At 46.4% G+C, this 14,999-nt stretch overlaps 1 protein-coding gene across 1 annotated transcript in view; it reads right to left on the reverse strand.

Moving 5' to 3' along the window:
- Positions 1-14,999, reverse strand: part of PAPPA (pappalysin 1) — a 2,329,021-nt gene that overhangs the window by 1,888,191 nt on the left and 425,831 nt on the right. The gene's annotated exons all lie outside the window — the stretch shown is intronic.

Raw genomic sequence — 14,999 nt, forward strand, 5'->3', positions numbered from 1 at the left:
CTCTATAGCGTGCTTGTACAAAGAAATAAAGTTTTCCAGTGTAAGCTAATAGCAGTCAGCGTCCTAAAGCGGGTGTGTCAGGCCTTCAGCGTGTGCCCTGCAGACCCCTGGCAGTGTACTTTGACAGTTGCCACTCATATCTGGTGTCTCTATAGTGTGCTTTTACAAAGAAAAAAAGTTTTCCAGTGTAAGCTAATAGCAGTCAGTGTCCTTAAAGCGGGTGTGTCAGGCCTTCAGCGTGTGCTCTGCAGACCCCTTGCAGTGTACTTTGACAGTTGCCATTCATATCTGGTGTCTCTATAGCGTGCTTTTACAAAGAAAAAAAGTTTTCAAGTGTAAGCTAATAGCAGTCAGTGTCCTTAAAGCGGGCGTGTCAGGCCTTCAGCGTAGGCCCTGCAGACCCCTGGCAGTGTACTTTGACAGTTGCCACTCATATCTGGTGTCTCTATAGCGTGCTTTTACAAAGAAAAAAAGTTTTACAGTGCAAGCTAATAGCAGTCAGTGTCCTTAAAACGGGTGTGTCAGGCCTTCAGCGTGTGCTCTGCAGACCCCTGGCAGTGTACTTTGACAGTTGCCACTCATATCTGGTGTCTCTATAGCGTGCTTTTACAAAGAAAACAAGTTTTCCAGTGTAAGCTAATAGCAGTCAGTGTCCTTAAAGCTGGTGTGTCAGGCCTTCAGCGTGTGCCCTGCAGACCCCTGGCAGTGTACTTTGACAGATGCCACTCATATCTAGTGTCTCTATAGCGTGCTTTTACAAAGAAAAAAAAGTTTTCCAGTGTAAGCTAATAGCAGTCAGTGTCCTTAAAGCGGGTGTGTCAGGCCTTCAGCGTGTGCCCTACAGACCCCTGGCAGTGTACTTTGACAGTTGCCTCTCATATCTGGTGTCTCTATAGTGTGCTTTTACAAAGAAAAAAAGTTTTCCAGTGTAAGCTAATAGCAGTCAGTGTCCTTAAAGCGGGTGTGTCAGGCCTTCAGCGTGTGCTCTGCAGACCCCTTGCAGTGTACTTTGACAGTTGCCATTCATATCTGGTGTCTCTATAGCGTGCTTTTACAAAGAAAAAAAGTTTTCAAGTGTAAGCTAATAGCAGTCAGTGTCCTTAAAGCGGGCGTGTCAGGCCTTCAGCGTAGGCCCTGCAGACCCCTGGCAGTGTACTTTGACAGTTGCCACTCATATCTGGTGTCTCTATAGCGTGCTTTTACAAAGAAAAAAAGTTTTACAGTGCAAGCTAATAGCAGTCAGTGTCCTTAAAACGGGTGTGTCAGGCCTTCAGCGTGTGCTCTGCAGACCCCTGGCAGTGTACTTTGACAGTTGCCACTCATATCTGGTGTCTCTATAGCGTGCTTTTACAAAGAAAACAAGTTTTCCAGTGTAAGCTAATAGCAGTCAGTGTTCTTAAAGCGGGTGTGTCAGGCCTTCAGCGTGTGCCCTGCAGACCCCTGGCAGTGTACTTTGACAGTTGCCACTCATATCTAGTGTCTCTATAGCGTGCTTTTACAAAGAAAAAAACGTTTTCCAGTGTAAGCTAATAGCAGTCAGTGTCCTTAAAGCGGGTGTGTCAGGCCTTCAGCGTGTGCCCTACAGACCCCTGGCAGTGTACTTTGACAGTTGCCTCTCATATCTGGTGTCTCTATAGCGTGCTTTTACAAAGAAAAAAAGTTTTCCAGTGTAAGCTAATAGCAGTCAGTGTCCTTAAAGCGGGTGTGTCAGGCCTTCAGCGTGTGCCCTGCAGACCCCTGGCAGTGTACTTTGACAGTTGCCACTCATATCTGGTGTCTCTATAGCGTGCTTTTACAAAGAAAAAAAGTTTTCCAGTGTAAGCTAATAGCAGTCAGTGTCCTTAAAGCGGGTGTGTCAGGCCGTCAGCGTGTGCGCTGCAGACCCTTGGCAGAGTAATTTGACAGTTGCCACTCATATCTGTTGTCTCTACAGCATGCTTTTACAAAGAAAACAAGTTTTCCAGTGTAAGCTAATAGCAGTCAGTGTCCTTAAAGCGGGTGTGTCAGGCCTTCAGCGTGTGCGCTGCAGACCCTTGGCAGTGTAATTTGACAGTTGCCACTCATATCTGGTGTCTCTATAGCGTGCTTTTACAAAGAAAACAAGTTTTCCAGTGTAAGCTAATAGCAGTCAGTGTTCTTAAAGCGGGTGTGTCAGGCCTTCAGCGTGTGCCCTGCAGGCCCCTGGCAGTGTACTTTGACAGTTGGCTCTCATATCTGGTGTCTCTATAGCGTGCTGTTACAAAGAAAAAAAGTTTTCCAGTGTAAACTAATAGCAGTCAGTGTCCTTAAAGCGGGTGTGTCAGGCCTTCAACGTGTGCCCTGCAGACCCCTGGCAGTGTACTTTGACAGTTGCCACTCATATCTGGTGTCTCTATAGCGTGCTTGTACAAAGAAATAAAGTTTTCCAGTGTAAGCTAATAGCAGTCAGCGTCCTAAAGCGGGTGTGTCAGGCCTTCAGCGTGTGCCCTGCAGACCCCTGGCAGTGTACTTTGACAGTTGCCACTCATATCTGGTGTCTCTATAGTGTGCTTTTACAAAGAAAAAAAGTTTTCCAGTGTAAGCTAATAGCAGTCAGTGTCCTTAAAGCGGGTGTGTCAGGCCTTCAGCGTGTGCTCTGCAGAGCCCTTGCAGTGTACTTTGACAGTTGCCATTCATATCTGGTGTCTCTATAGCGTGCTTTTACAAAGAAAAAAGTTTTCCAGTGTAAGCTAATAGCAGTCAGTGTCCTTAAAGCGGGTGTGTCAGGCCTTCAGTGTGTGCCCTGCAGACCCCTGGCAGTGTACTTTGACAGTTGCCATTCATATCCGGTGTCTTTATAGCGTGCTTTTACAAAGAAAAAAGTTTTCAAGTGTAAGCTAATAGCAGTCAGTGTCCTTAAAGCGGGCGTGTCAGGCCTTCAGCGTAGGCCCTGCAGACCCCTGGCAGTGTACTTTGACAGTTGCCACTCATATCTGGTGTCTCTATAGCGTGCTTTTACAAAGATAACAAGTTTTCCAGTGTAAGCTAATAGCAGTCAGTGTCCTTAAAGCTGGTGTGTCAGGCCTTCAGCGTGTGCCCTGCAGACCCCTGGCAGTGTACTTTGACAGTTGCCACTCATATCTGGTGTCTCTATAGCGTGCATTTACAAAGAAAAAAAGTTTTCCAGTGTAAGCTAATAGCAGTCAGTGACCTTAAAGCGGGTGTGTCAGGCCTTCAGTGTGTGCCCTGCAGACCCCTGGCAGTGTACTTTGACAGTTGCCACTCATATCCGGTGTCTTTATAGCGTGCTTTTACAAAGAAAAAAGTTTTCCAGTGTAAGCTAATAGCAGTCAGTGTCCTTAAAGCGGGTGTGTCAGGCCTTCAGCGTGTGCCCTACAGACCCCTGGCAGTGTACTTTGACAGTTGCCTCTCATATCTGGTGTCTCTATAGCGTGCTTTTACAAAGAAAAAAAGTTTTCCAGTGTAAGCTAATAGCAGTCAGTGTCCTTAAAGCGGGTGTGTCAGGCCTTCAGCGTGTGCCCTGCAGACCCCTGGCAGTGTACTTTGACAGTTGCCACTCATATCTGGTGTCTCTATAGCGTGCTTTTACAAAGAAAAAAAGTTTTCCAGTGTAAGCTAATAGCAGTCAGTGTCCTTAAAGCGGGTGTGTCAGGCCGTCAGCGTGTGCGCTGCAGACCCTTGGCAGAGTAATTTGACAGTTGCCACTCATATCTGTTGTCTCTACAGCATGCTTTTACAAAGAAAACAAGTTTTCCAGTGTAAGCTAATAGCAGTCAGTGTTCTTAAAGCGGGTGTGTCAGGCCTTCAGCGTGTGCCCTGCAGACCCCTGGCGGTGTACTTTGACAGTTGACACTCATATCTGGTGTCTCTATAGCGTGCTGTTACAAAGAAAAAATGTTTTCCAGTGTAAACTAATAGCAGTCAGTGTCCTTAAAGCGGGTGTGTCAGGCCTTCAGCGTGTGCGCTGCAGACCCTTGGCAGTGTAATTTGACAGTTGCCACTCATATCTGGTGTCTCTATAGCGTGCTTTTACAAAGAAAACAAGTTTTCCAGTGTAAGCTAATAGCAGTCAGTGTTCTTAAAGCGGGTGTGTCAGGCCTTCAGCGTGTGCCCTGCAGGCCCCTGGCAGTGTACTTTGACAGTTAGCTCTCATATCTGGTGTCTCTATAGCGTGCTGTTACAAAGAAAAAAAGTTTTCCAGTGTAAACTAATAGCAGTCAGTGTCCTTAAAGCGGGTGTGTCAGGCCTTCAACGTGTGCCCTGCAGACCCCTGGCAGTGTACTTTGACAGTTGCCACTCATATCTGGTGTCTCTATAGCGTGCTTGTACAAAGAAATAAAGTTTTCCAGTGTAAGCTAATAGCAGTCAGCGTCCTAAAGCGGGTGTGTCAGGCCTTCAGCGTGTGCCCTGCAGACCCCTGGCAGTGTACTTTGACAGTTGCCACTCATATCTGGTGTCTCTATAGTGTGCTTTTACAAAGAAAAAAAGTTTTCCAGTGTAAGCTAATAGCAGTCAGTGTCCTTAAAGCGGGTGTGTCAGGCCTTCAGCGTGTGCTCTGCAGACCCCTTGCAGTGTACTTTGACAGTTGCCATTCATATCTGGTGTCTCTATAGCGTGCTTTTACAAAGAAAAAAGTTTTCCAGTGTAAGCTAATAGCAGTCAGTGTCCTTAAAGCGGGTGTGTCAGGCCTTCAGTGTGTGCCCTGCAGACCCCTGGCAGTGTACTTTGACAGTTGCCATTCATATCCGGTGTCTTTATAGCGTGCTTTTACAAAGAAAAAAGTTTTCAAGTGTAAGCTAATAGCAGTCAGTGTCCTTAAAGCGGGCGTGTCAGGCCTTCAGCGTAGGCCCTGCAGACCCCTGGCAGTGTACTTTGACAGTTGCCACTCATATCTGGTGTCTCTATAGCGTGCTTTTACAAAGATAACAAGTTTTCCAGTGTAAGCTAATAGCAGTCAGTGTCCTTAAAGCTGGTGTGTCAGGCCTTCAGCGTGTGCCCTGCAGACCCCTGGCAGTGTACTTTGACAGTTGCCACTCATATCTGGTGTCTCTATAGCGTGCATTTACAAAGAAAAAAAGTTTTCCAGTGTAAGCTAATAGCAGTCAGTGACCTTAAAGCGGGTGTGTCAGGCCTTCAGTGTGTGCCCTGCAGACCCCTGGCAGTGTACTTTGACAGTTGCCACTCATATCCGGTGTCTTTATAGCGTGCTTTTACAAAGAAAAAAGTTTTCAAGTGTAAGCTAATAGCAGTCAGTGTCCTTAAAGCGGGCGTGTCAGGCCTTCAGCGTAGGCCCTGCAGACCCCTGGCAGTGTACTTTGACAGTTGCCACTCATATCTGGTGTCTCTATAGCGTGCTTTTACAAAGAAAAAAAGTTTTACAGTGCAAGCTAATAGCAGTCAGTGTCCTTAAAACGGGTGTGTCAGGCATTCAGCGTGTGCTCTGCAGACCCCTGGCAGTGTACTTTGACAGTTGCCACTCATATCTGGTGTCTCTATAGCGTGCTTTTACAAAGAAAACAAGTTTTCCAGTGTAAGCTAATAGCAGTCAGTGTCCTTAAAGCTGGTGTGTCAGGCCTTCAGCGTGTGCCCTGCAGACCCCTGGCAGTGTACTTTGACAGTTGCCACTCATATCTAGTGTCTCTATAGCGTGCTTTTACAAAGAAAAAAAAGTTTTCCAGTGTAAGCTAATAGCAGTCAGTGTCCTTAAAGCGGGTGTGTCAGGCCTTCAGCGTGTGCCCTACAGACCCCTGGCAGTGTACTTTGACAGTTGCCTCTCATATCTGGTGTCTCTATAGTGTGCTTTTACAAAGAAAAAAAGTTTTCCAGTGTAAGCTAATAGCAGTCAGTGTCCTTAAAGCGGGTGTGTCAGGCCTTCAGCGTGTGCTCTGCAGACCCCTTGCAGTGTACTTTGACAGTTGCCATTCATATCTGGTGTCTCTATAGCGTGCTTTTACAAAGAAAAAAAGTTTTCAAGTGTAAGCTAATAGCAGTCAGTGTCCTTAAAGCGGGCGTGTCAGGCCTTCAGCGTAGGCCCTGCAGACCCCTGGCAGTGTACTTTGACAGTTGCCACTCATATCTGGTGTCTCTATAGCGTGCTTTTACAAAGAAAAAAAGTTTTACAGTGCAAGCTAATAGCAGTCAGTGTCCTTAAAACGGGTGTGTCAGGCCTTCAGCGTGTGCTCTGCAGACCCCTGGCAGTGTACTTTGACAGTTGCCACTCATATCTGGTGTCTCTATAGCGTGCTTTTACAAAGAAAACAAGTTTTCCAGTGTAAGCTAATAGCAGTCAGTGTCCTTAAAGCTGGTGTGTCAGGCCTTCAGCGTGTGCCCTGCAGACCCCTGGCAGTGTACTTTGACAGTTGCCACTCATATCTGGTGTCTCTATAGCGTGCTTTTACAAAGAAAAAAAAGTTTTCCAGTGTAAGCTAATAGCAGTCAGTGTCCTTAAAGCGGGTGTGTCAGGCCTTCAGCGTGTGCCCTACAGACCCCTGGCAGTGTACTTTGACAGTTGCCTCTCATATCTGGTGTCTCTATAGCGTGCTTTTACAAAGAAAAAAAGTTTTCCAGTGTAAGCTAATAGCAGTCAGTGTCCTTAAAGCGGGTGTGTCAGGCCTGCAGCGTGTGCCCTGCAGACCCCTGGCAGTGTACTTTGACAGTTGCCACTCATATCTGGTGTCTCTATAGCGTGCTTTTACAAAGAAAAAAAGTTTTCCAGTGTAAGCTAATAGCAGTCAGTGTCCTTAAAGCGGGTGTGTCAGGCCGTCAGCGTGTGCGCTGCAGACCCTTGGCAGAGTAATTTGACAGTTGCCACTCATATCTGTTGTCTCTACAGCATGCTTTTACAAAGAAAACAAGTTTTCCAGTGTAAGCTAATAGCAGTCAGTGTTCTTAAAGCGGGTGTGTCAGGCCTTCAGCGTGTGCCCTGCAGACCCCTGGCAGTGTACTTTGACAGTTGACACTCATATCTGGTGTCTCTATAGCGTGCTGTTACAAAGAAAAAAAGTTTTCCAGTGTAAACTAATAGCAGTCAGTGTCCTTAAAGCGGGTGTGTCAGGCCTTCAGCGTGTGCGCTGCAGACCCTTGGCAGTGTAATTTGACAGTTGCCACTCATATCTGGTGTCTCTATAGCGTGCTTTTACAAAGAAAACAAGTTTTCCAGTGTAAGCTAATAGCAGTCAGTGTTCTTAAAGCGGGTGTGTCAGGCCTTCAGCGTGTGCCCTGCAGGCCCCTGGCAGTGTACTTTGACAGTTGGCTCTCATATCTGGTGTCTCTATAGCGTGCTGTTACAAAGAAAAAAAGTTTTCCAGTGTAAACTAATAGCAGTCAGTGTCCTTAAAGCGGGTGTGTCAGGCCTTCAACGTGTGCCCTGCAGACCCCTGGCAGTGTACTTTGACAGTTGCCACTCATATCTGGTGTCTCTATAGCGTGCTTGTACAAAGAAATAAAGTTTTCCAGTGTAAGCTAATAGCAGTCAGCGTCCTAAAGCGGGTGTGTCAGGCCTTCAGCGTGTGCCCTGCAGACCCCTGGCAGTGTACTTTGACAGTTGCCACTCATATCTGGTGTCTCTATAGTGTGCTTTTACAAAGAAAAAAAGTTTTCCAGTGTAAGCTAATAGCAGTCAGTGTCCTTAAAGCGGGTGTGTCAGGCCTTCAGCGTGTGCTCTGCAGACCCCTTGCAGTGTACTTTGACAGTTGCCATTCATATCTGGTGTCTCTATAGCGTGCTTTTACAAAGAAAAAAGTTTTCCAGTGTAAGCTAATAGCAGTCAGTGTCCTTAAAGCGGGTGTGTCAGGCCTTCAGTGTGTGCCCTGCAGACCCCTGGCAGTGTACTTTGACAGTTGCCATTCATATCCGGTGTCTTTATAGCGTGCTTTTACAAAGAAAAAAGTTTTCAAGTGTAAGCTAATAGCAGTCAGTGTCCTTAAAGCGGGCGTGTCAGGCCTTCAGCGTAGGCCCTGCAGACCCCTGGCAGTGTACTTTGACAGTTGCCACTCATATCTGGTGTCTCTATAGCGTGCTTTTACAAAGAAAAAAAGTTTTCCAGTGTAAGCTAATAGCAGTCAGTGACCTTAAAGCGGGTGTGTCAGGCCTTCAGTGTGTGCCCTGCAGACCCCTGGCAGTGTACTTTGACAGTTGCCACTCATATCCGGTGTCTTTATAGCGTGCTTTTACAAAGAAAAAAGTTTTCAAGTGTAAGCTAATAGCAGTCAGTGTCCTTAAAGCGGGCGTGTCAGGCCTTCAGCGTGTGCTCTGCAGACCCCTGGCAGTGTACTTTGACAGTTGCCACTCATATCTGGTGTCTCTATAGCGTGCTTTTACAAAGAAAACAAGTTTTCCAGTGTAAGCTAATAGCAGTCAGTGTCCTTAAAGCTGGTGTGTCAGGCCTTCAGCGTGTGCCCTGCAGACCCCTGGCAGTGTACTTTGACAGTTGCCACTCATATCTGGTGTCTCTATAGCGTGCATTTACAAAGAAATAAGTTTTCCAGTGTAAGCTAATAGCAGTCAGTGTCCTTAAAGCGGGTGTGTCAGGCCTTCAGTTTGTGCCCTGCAGACCCCTGGCAGTGTACTTTGACAGTTGCCACTCATATCTTTTGTCTCTATGGCGTGCATTTACAAAGAAAAAAAGTTTTCCAGTGTAAGCTAATAGCAGTCAGTGTCCTTAAAGCGGTGTGTCAGGCCTTCAGTGTGTGGCCTGCAGACCCCTGGCAGTGTACTTTGACAGTTGCCACTCATATCTGGTGTCTCTATAGCGTGCTTTTACAAAGAAAAAAAGATTTCCAGTGTAAGCTAATAGCAGTCAGTGTCCTTAAAGCGGGTGTGTCAGGCCTTCAGCGTGTGCCCTGCAGAGCCATGGCAGTGTACTTTGACAGTTGGCACTCATATCTGGTGTCTCTATAGCGTGCTTTTACAAAAAAAAAAAAATTTCAAGTGTAAGCTAATATCAGTCAGTGTCCATAAAACGGGTGTGTCAGGCCTTCAGTGTGAGCTCTGCAGACCCCTAGCAGTGTACTTTGACAGTGGCAACTGATAACTGGTGTCTCTATTGCGTGTTTTTAAAAAGAAAACAAGTTTTCCAGTGTAAGCTAATAGCAGTCAGTGTCCTTAAAGCGGTGTGTCAGGCCTTCAGCGTGTGCCCTGCAGACCCCTGGCAGTGTACTTTGACAGTTGCCACTCATATCTGGTGTCTCTATAGCGTGCTTTTACAAAGAAAAAAAATGTTTTCTTGTGTAAGCTAATAGCAGTCAGTGTCCTTAAAGCGGGTGTGTCAGGCCTTCAGCGTGTGCCTTGCAGAGTCATGGCAGTGTACTTTGACAGTTGCCACTCATATCTGGTGTCTCTATAGCGTACTTTTACAAAGAAAAAAGTTTTCAAGTGTAAGCTAATAGCAGTCAGTGTCCTTAAAACGGGTCTGTCAGGCCTTCAGCGTGTGCTCTGCAGACCCCTAGCAGTGTACTTTGACAGTGGCCACTGATATCTGGTGTCTCTATAGCGTGCTTTTACAAAGAAAATAAGTTTTCCAGTGTAAGCTAATAGAAGTCAGTGTCCTTAAAGCGGGTGTGTCAGGCCTTCAGTTTGTGCCCTGCAGACCCCTGGCAGTGTACTTTGACAGTTGCCACTCATATCTGGTGTCTCTATGGCGTGCATTTACAAAGAAAAAAAGTTTTCCAGTGTAAGCTAATAGCAGTCAGTGTCCTTAAAGCGGGTGTGTCAAGCCTTCAGCGTGTGCTCTGCAGACCCCTGGCAGTGTACTTTGACCGTTGCCACTCATATCTGGTGTCTCTATAGCGTGCTTTTACAAAGAAAAAAAAGTTTTCCAGTGTAAGCTAATAGCAGTCAGTGTCCTTAAAGCGGGTGTGTCAGGCCTTCAGCGTGTGGCCTGCAGACCCCTGGCAGTGTACTTTGACAGTTGGCACTCATATCTGGTGTCTCTATAGCGTGCTTTTACAAAAAAAAAAGTTTTCCAGTGTAAGCTAATATCAGTCAGTGTCCATAAAACGGGTGTGTCAGGCCTTCAGCGTGAGCTCTGCAGACCCCTAGCAGTGTACTTTGACAGTGGCCACTGATAACTGGTGTCTCTATAGCGTGCTTTTAAAAAGAAAACAAGTTTTCCAGTGTAAGCTAATAGCAGTCAGTGTCCTTAAAGCGGGTGTGTCAGGCCTTCAGCGTGTGCCCTGCAGACCCCTGGCAGTGTACTTTGACAGTTGCCACTCATATCTGGTGTCTCTATAGCGTGCTTTTACAAAGAAAAAAATGTTTTCCAGTGTAAGCTAATAGCAGTCAGTGTCCTTAAAGCGGGTTTGTCAGGCCTTCAGCGTGTGCCCTGCAGACCCCTGGCAGTGTACTTTGACAGTTGCCACTCATATCTAGTGTCTCTATAGCGTGCTTTTACAAAGAAAAAAAAGTTTTCCAGTGTAAGCTAATAGCAGTCAGTGTCCTTAAAGCGGGTGTGTCAGGCCTTCAGCGTGTGCCCTACAGACCCCTGGCAGTGTACTTTGACAGTTGCCTCTCATATCTGGTGTCTCTATAGCGTGCTTTTACAAAGAAAAAAAAAAGTTTTCCAGTGTAAGCTAATAGCATTCAGTGTCCTTAAAGCGGGTGTGTCAGGCCTTCAGCGTGTGCCCTGCAGACCCCTGGCAGTGTACTTTGACAGTTGCCTCTCATATCTGGTGTCTCTATAGCGTGCTTTTACAAAGAAAAAAAGTTTTCCAGTGTAAGCTAATAGCAGTCAGTGTCCTTAAAGCGGGTGTGTCAGGCCTTCAGCGTGTGCCCTGCAGACCCCTGGCAGTGTACTTTGACAGTTGCCACTCATATCTGGTGTCTCTATAGCGTGCTTTTACAAAGAAAAAAAATGTTTTCTTGTGTAAGCTAATAGCAGTCAGTGTCCTTAAAGCGGGTGTGTCAGGCCTTCAGCGTGTGCCTTGCAGAGTCCTGGCAGTGTACTTTGACAGTTGCCACTCATATCTGGTGTCTCTATAGCGTACTTTTACAAAGAAAAAAGTTTTCAAGTGTAAGCTAATAGCAGTCAGTGTCCTTAAAACGGGTCTGTCAGGCCTTCAGCGTGTGCTCTGCAGACCCCTAGCAGTGTAATTTGACAGTGGCCACTGATATCTGGTGTCTCTATAGCGTGCTTTTACAAAGAAAATAAGTTTTCCAGTGTAAGCTAATAGAAGTCAGTGTCCTTAAAGCGGGTGTGTCAGGCCTTCAGTTTGTGCCCTGCAGACCCCTGGCAGTGTACTTTGACAGTTGCCACTCATATCTGGTGTCTCTATGGCGTGCATTTACAAAGAAAAAAAGTTTTCCAGTGTAAGCTAATAGCAGTCAGTGTCCTTAAAGCGGGTGTGTCAAGCCTTCAGCGTGTGCTCTGCAGACCCCTGGCAGTGTACTTTGACCGTTGCCACTCATATCTGGTGTCTCTATAGCGTACTTTTACAAAGAAAAAAAGTTTTCCAGTGTAAGCTAATAGCAGTCAGTGTCCTTAAAGCGGGTGTGTCAGGCCTTCAGCGTGTGGCCTGCAGACCCCTGGCAGTGTACTTTGACAGTTGCCACTCATATCTGTTGTCTCTATAGCGTGCTTTTACAAAGAAAAAAAGATTTCCAGTGTAAGCTAATAGCAGTCAGTGTCCTTAAAGCGGGTGTGTCAGGCCTTCAGCGTGTGCCCTGCAGAGCCATGGCAGTGTACTTTGACAGTTGGCACTCATATCTGGTGTCTCTATAGCGTGCTTTTACAAAAAAAAAAGTTTTCCAGTGTAAGCTAATATCAGTCAGTGTCCATAAAACGGGTGTGTCAGGCCTTCAGCGTGAGCTCTGCAGACCCCTAGCAGTGTACTTTGACAGTGGCCACTGATAACTGGTGTCTCTATAGCGTGCTTTTAAAAAGAAAACAAGTTTTCCAGTGTAAGCTAATAGCAGTCAGTGTCCTTAAAGCGGGTGTGTCAGGCCTTCAGCGTGTGCCCTGCAGACCCCTGGCAGTGTACTTTGACAGTTGCCACTCATATCTGGTGTCTCTATAGCGTGCTTTTACAAAGAAAAAAATGTTTTCCAGTGTAAGCTAATAGCAGTCAGTGTCCTTAAAGCGGGTTTGTCAGGCCTTCAGCGTGTGCCCTGCAGACCCCTGGCAGTGTACTTTGACAGTTGCCACTCATATCTAGTGTCTCTATAGCGTGCTTTTACAAAGAAAAAAAAGTTTTCCAGTGTAAGCTAATAGCAGTCAGTGTCCTTAAAGCGGGTGTGTCAGGCCTTCAGCGTGTGCCCTACAGACCCCTGGCAGTGTACTTTGACAGTTGCCTCTCATATCTGGTGTCTCTATAGCGTGCTTTTACAAAGAAAAAAAAAAGTTTTCCAGTGTAAGCTAATAGCATTCAGTGTCCTTAAAGCGGGTGTGTCAGGCCTTCAGCGTGTGCCCTGCAGACCCCTGGCAGTGTACTTTGACAGTTGCCACTCATATCTGGTGTCTCTATAGCGTGCTTTTACAAAGAAAACAAGTTTTCCAGTGTAAGCTAATAGCAGTCAGTGTCCTTAAAGCGGGTGTGTCAGGCCTTCAGCGTGTGCCCTGCAGACCCTTCGCAGAGTAATTTGACAGTTGCCACTCATATCTGGTGTCTCTATAGCATGCTTTTACAAAGAAAACAAGTTTTCCAGTGTAAGCTAATAGCAGTCAGTGTTCTTAAAGCGGGTGTGTCAGGCCTTCAGCGTGTGCCCTGCAGACCCCTGGCAGTGTACTTTGACAGTTGACACTCATATCTGGTGTCTCTATAGCGTGCTGTTACAAAGAAAAAAAGCTTTCCAGTGTAAACTAATAGCAGTCAGTGTCCTTAAAGCGGGTGTGTCAGGCCTTCAGCGTGTGCCCTGCAGACCCCTGGCAGTGTACTTTGACAGTTGCCACTCATATCCGGTGTCTCTATAGCGTGCTTTTACGAAGAAAAAAAGTTTTCAAGTGTAAGCTAATAGCAGTCAGTGTCCTTAAAGCGGGCGTGTCAGGCCTTCAGCGTGTGCCCTGCTTACCCCTGGCAGTGTACTTTGACAGTTGCCACTCATATCTGGTGTCTCTATAGCGTGCTTTTACAAAGAAAAAAAGTTTTACAGTGTAAGCTAATAGCAGTCAGTGTCCTTAAAACGGGTGTGTCAGGCCTTCAGCGTGTGCCCTGCAGGCCCCTGGCAGTGTACTTTGACAGTTGGCACTCATATCTGGTGTCTCTATAGCGTGCAGTTACAAAGAAAAAAAGTTTTCCAGTGTAAACTAATAGCAGTCAGTGTCCTTAAAGCGGGTGTGTCAGGCCTTCAACGTGTGCCCTGCAGTGTACTTTGACAGTTGCCACTCATATCTGGTGTCTCTATAGCGTGCTTGTACAAAGAAATAAAGTTTTCCAGTGTAAGCTAATAGCAGTCAGCGTCCTAAAGCGGGTGTGTCAGGCCTTCAGCGTGTGCCCTGCAGACCCCTGGCAGTGTACTTTGACAGTTGCCACTCATATCTGGTGTCTCTATAGTGTGCTTTTACAAAGAAAAAAAGTTTTCCAGTGTAAGCTAATAGCAGTCAGTGTCCTTAAAGCGGGTGTGTCAGGCCTTCAGCGTGTGCTCTGCAGACCCCTTGCAGTGTACTTTGACAGTTGCCATTCATATCTGGTGTCTCTATAGCGTGCTTTTACAAAGAAAAAAAGTTTTCCAGTGTAAGCTAATAGCAGTCAGTGTCCTTAAAGCGGGTGTGTCAGGCCTTCAGCGTGTGCCCTGCAGACCCCTGGCAGTGTACTTTGACAGTTGCCACTCATATCCGGTGTCTTTATAGCGTGCTTTTACAAAGAAAAAAGTTTTCAAGTGTAAGCTAATAGCAGTCAGTGTCCTTAAAGCGGGCGTGTCAGGCCTTCAGCGTAGGCCCTGCAGACCCCTGGCAGTGTACTTTGACAGTTGCCACTCATATCTAGTGTCTCTATAGCGTGCTTTTACAAAGAAAAAAAAGTTTTCCAGTGTAAGCTAATAGCAGTCAGTGTCCTTAAAGCGGGTGTGTCAGGCCTTCAGCGTGTGCCCTACAGACCCCTGGCAGTGTACTTTGACAGTTGCCTCTCATATCTGGTGTCTCTATAGCGTGCTTTTACAAAGAAAAAAAAAAGTTTTCCAGTGTAAGCTAATAGCATTCAGTGTCCTTAAAGCGGGTGTGTCAGGCCTTCAGCGTGTGCCCTGCAGACCCCTGGCAGTGTACTTTGACAGTTGCCACTCATATCTAGTGTCTCTATAGCGTGCTTTTACAAAGAAAAAAAGTTTTCCAGTGTAAGCTAATAGCAGTCAGTGTCCTTAAAGCGGGTGTGTCAGGCCTTCAGCGTGTGCGCTGCAGACCCTTGGCAGAGTAATTTGACAGTTGCCACTCATATCTGGTGTCTCTATAGCATGCTTTTACAAAGAAAACAAGTTTTCCAGTGTAAGCTAATAGCAGTCAGTGTTCTTAAAGCGGGTGTGTCAGGCCTTCAGCGTGTGCCCTGCAGACCCCTGGCAGTGTACTTTGACAGTTGACACTCATATCTGGTGTCTCTATAGCGTGCTGTTACAAAGAAAAAAAGTTTTCCAGTGTAAACTAATAGCAGTCAGTGTCCTTAAAGTGGGTGTGTCAGGCCTTCAACGTGTGCCCTGCAGACCCCTGGCAGTGTACTTTGACAGTTGCCACTCATATCTGGTGTCTCTATAGCGTGCTTGTACAAAGAAATAAAGTTTTCCAGTGTAAGCTAATAGCAGTCAGCGTCCTAAAGCGGGTGTGTCAGGCCTTCAGCGTGTGCCCTGCAGACCCCTGGCAGTGTACTTTGACAGTTGCCACTCATATCTGGTGTCTCTATAGTGTGCTTTTACAAAGAAAAAAAGTTTTCCAGTGTAAGCTAATAGCAGTCAGTGTCCTTAAAGCGGGTGTGTCAGGCCTTCAGCGTGTGCTCTGCAGACCCCTTGCAGTGTACTTTGACAGTTGCCACTCATATCCGGTGTCTTTATAGCGTGCTTTTACAAAGAAAAAAGTTTTCAAGTGTAAGCTAATAGCAGTCAGTGTC

Source organism: Pelobates fuscus, chromosome 9 (assembly GCF_036172605.1).
Source record: "Pelobates fuscus isolate aPelFus1 chromosome 9, aPelFus1.pri, whole genome shotgun sequence".
NCBI classification, from domain to species: Eukaryota; Metazoa; Chordata; class Amphibia; order Anura; family Pelobatidae; genus Pelobates; species Pelobates fuscus.